Source organism: Loxodonta africana, chromosome X, assembly GCF_030014295.1.
Source record: "Loxodonta africana isolate mLoxAfr1 chromosome X, mLoxAfr1.hap2, whole genome shotgun sequence".
NCBI lineage: Eukaryota > Metazoa > Chordata > Mammalia > Proboscidea > Elephantidae > Loxodonta > Loxodonta africana.
In genome coordinates, this window is record NC_087369.1 from 151,815,606 (window position 1) to 151,819,696 (window position 4,091).

Sequence of the window (4,091 nt, forward strand, 5' to 3'; positions counted from 1 at the left end):
CTTGATGAGCTGATCTTGAGATCATCTAGAAAAGAAAATATACAATATGACTGTTTGAAAGGAGGCTTGTTAGGCACTCAGCTGCTAATCAAAAGGTTGGCTGTTCAAACCCACCCAGTGGCTCTGTGGGAGAAAGACCTGGCAATCTGCTCCCGGACCACAGGCTGCTGGCTCACAAAGCTGTGGAAGCTAGCCAATCAGGTCACACAATAGGCCATCGGTCCAAGGGGCTGTAGAGGCTGGAGAATCCCAGAATCGGCAGGTCAGACAGCAGGCCTCTGAGGAGATCAACTGATCATGAACCAGATGTGGGACCCAGATGCAGACAGAGAGAGCTTCGCTGGGACACACACATCTTAGATGCATGCCACACCCCAGGAAAGGGCCTAACTTTAGTAAGGGTGGGGCTTAAGCAATGCCCTCCTGCAAGGCTGCAACCCAGGACACACCTTACATCAATCCTGCCTCATCAACATGTAGAGGTCAGGATCCACGACACATAAAATGGAGGACAAACACACAATACAGGGGATCGTGGCCTAGCCAGGTCGACACATAACCCCAACCATCACAGGTTCCATATACCTTATTTGCATAGTCCTACTCAATCATTGTATGTGAGTCACAAAGACCACGGCTAGAGGGGCTATATTAAGTAATTCATTGTACCGCAAATATGTAGTAAATAGTTGCTTCTGCGTCCTGGTGCTGCTGCACTGCAGAGCCCGTGCCATCCTTTCACCAAGATACCTGAGGGGACTCAGACCCAAGACCAGCCCATGGGGTGAAGCGGAGGGGGGACATTTGCCTTCCAGGCCGAAATTGCCCAGTTAATGTCCTTGATCATCAATACTTTACACTTGAACAAAGAGATCTTTCTGAGGGATCTGATTTCAGATTCATCAGATGCTCTGGACAAAATCAGATACAAAAGCTTGACAGATCCCAGTAAGCTGGAGTCTGGAAAAGAGCTGCATATTAATCTCATACCAAACGAGCAAGATCAAACCCTCACAATTGTAGGCACTGGAATTGGGATGACTAAGGCCAACTTGATCAATAAGCTTGGTACCATCACCAAGTGGGGGACCAAAGCATTCATGGGAGCTTTGCAGGCTGGCACAGACATCTCCATGATTGGCCATTTTGGTGTGAGATTTTACTCTGCATATTTGGTTGCTGAGGAAGTGAGCGTGATTGCCAAACATGATGATGATGGGCAGTACGCGTGGGAGTCTTCAGCAGGAGGGTCGTTCACAGTTAGGACAGACATAGGTGAACCTATGGGTCGTGGAACAAAGGTTATCCTGCTTCTGAAAGAAGACAAAACTGAGTACATGAAGGAAAGAAGAATGGAGATAGTGAAGAAATACCCTCAATTTATTGGTTATCCAATTACTCTTTTTGTGGAGAAAGAATGAGATAAAGAAGCAAGTGATGATGAGGCTGAAGAAAAAGAAGAAAAGGAGTCTGATGGCAAGCCTGAAATAGAAGATGTTGGTTCTGATGAAGAAGAAGAAGGAAAAAGGATGGTGACCAGAAGAAGAAAAAGATCAAGGAAAAATACATTGACCAAGAGATACTCAACCGAACAAAGTCCATTTGGACCAGAAATCCTGATGATATTCCCAATAAAGAATATGGAGAATTCCGTGAGAGCTTGGCCAATGACTGGGAAAACCACTTGGCCATGAAGCATTTCTCAGTTGAAGGACAGTTAAAATTCAGAGTCCTTCTCTTTGTCCCAAGACGTGCTACCTTTGACCTATCTGAAAAGAGAAAGAATAAGAACAACGTACATACACAAAGTATTCATCATGGATAACTCAGAGGAGCTAATTCCTGAATATCTGAATTTCATTAGAGGCATGGTGGACTCCGAGAATCTTCCTCTAAATATTTCTCATGAGATGTTGCAACAAAGAAAATTTTGAAAGTTATCCAGAAGAATTGAGTCAAAAAGTGCTTAGAACTCTTCCCTGAACTGGTGGAAGATAGAGAACTACAAAAAGTTTTATAAGCAATTCACTAAAAAACATTAAGCTTGGAATACATGAAGACTCTCAAAATTAGAAGAAGCTTTCAGAGTCGTTAAGATATTACACATCTGCTTCGGGTGATGAGACGGTTTCTCTCAAGGACTTTTGCAACAAAATGAGAGAAAACCAGAAACACACCTACTACATCACCGGTGAAACCAAGGATCAAGTCCCTCACTCGGCCTTTGTGGAATGTCTCCAAAAGCCTGGCTTAGAAGTGATCTATATATTCAAGTCCACTGATGAGTACTGAGTCCAAAAGCTGAAGGAATTTGACGGGAAGACTTCAGTGTCGGTCACCATAGAGGACTTGGAACTTCCAGGAAATGAAGAGAAAAAGAAGCAGGAAGAGAAAAAAACAGTTTGAAGACCACTGCAAAATCATGAAAGACATCTTGGAGAAAAAAGTTGAAAGGGTGGTAGTGTCAAACTGACTGGTCATATCCCCATGCTGCATCTTCACAAGCACATATGGCTGGACGGCAAACGCGGAAAGAATCATGAAGGCTCAAGCTCTAAGAGACAGCTGGACAGTGGTCTACATGTTAGCAAAGAAACACCAGGAGATAAACCCTGACCGTTCCATTATTGAGACCTTACGGCAAAAGGCCAAGGCTGTCAAGAATGATAAGTCTGTAAAGGATCTGGTCATCTTACTCTATGAAACCAAAGTCCTGTCTTCTGGCTTTAGTCTAGAAGATCCCCAGACACATGCTAAGTGGATCTACAGGATGAAACTTGATCTGGGTATTGATGAAGGTGACCCTACTGCTGACGATACCAGCGCTGCTGTCACCGAAGAAATACCAACCATCGAAGGAGATGATGACACGTCACGCATGGAAGAAATCTACTGAGTTCTGCCTGAGGAATCACTTCTACACGTGTTCAATACTTTATCTTCATTCCCTCTGATAATATATTTTCAAGGGTTTTTTTCTTCATTTTTGTTAACATTTTAAAAATCTGTATGGCCTGACAATAACGAAGGTGAAGACATAAGATTTCTTTCTACTTCTAAGTGTGATACTGTAATACTTTAGGCACTATAGCAGAGCTAGTAATGTTTTTTCTAGTTTCACATTAGCTTATTTAACAGATCGAGGTAATGTTTGTTGTAAAGTGTGTGTGACCCAATGTTAACTCAGTGGCCTAAAGTGTTTAGCTATCAAGCGGATTCCTTAGTAAACCAAATTTTTTGTCACTGAAATGTTGAGCTATACCTTGGATGTTTAAAAGAAAAATCTGTATTAAAATCACTTTAGTTTCATCTTCTAGGGTCTTCTTTTTAAGCCTTCCACCCCCTGTAGTTACCAACTCTGTGCGTACTAGGCCTCTAGAAGTATTATGTTACACTGAACCAACTTGATGGGCCTAAGTATTCACAGGGCTTGTTTTCCAAAGAAAAAAGTATTAATTAGAGTAGCAAAATTCTACACCTACCTAGGCTATTGTAAAAGCAGTTTGAAAAATAGCTCCACTAAGCTTGTGAGCGGAAATGTAGTGTCCAGATCACCTGCTGTGTTAAAAGGTTGTAACGAATACAGTTAAATTAAAAAGATATATATATGCTAAAGAAAGCATTTAAAATCAAGAAGGAAGGGATGTACCAGTTCATAAATGGCTTTGGGGCAATTAGCTGTCAAATGGGGGGAAAAAAGATAATATTGTTGAATCTGTACCTCTTATCATGTTCAAACATAAAGTCCAAGTGGATTAATGAACTAAACACATGTGCGTTCACAAAAAATAACACTCTATAAGAACATATAGGCTAATATTTCCTTTTTAAGTAAGTCACCAATTCTAGACATTGTAAAAGGATACCTTGATAGACTTGACTACATAAAATTTTTTAAATCTCTAAAATTAAAAACATAGGCAAAGTTAAAAGGGAAAATACTTGTAACGTAAATATTTCTAATATATCAAACAGATAAAGAATGAATATGCAGAATACTTAAGATCCCCTTTTTAAATCAATAAGAAAAAAAATAACCCAATAGGAAAATGGACTAAGGACAAGAACAAATATTCATAGATGAAGAAAAA

The 4,091-nt window shown here is 40.7% G+C and overlaps 1 pseudogene; it reads left to right on the forward strand.

Moving 5' to 3' along the window:
• The first annotated feature begins 1,022 nt into the window (after positions 1–1,022).
• On the forward strand, positions 1,023–2,931 carry LOC111751856 (heat shock protein HSP 90-alpha-like; annotated as a pseudogene).
• The last annotated feature ends 1,160 nt before the right edge of the window (positions 2,932–4,091 follow it).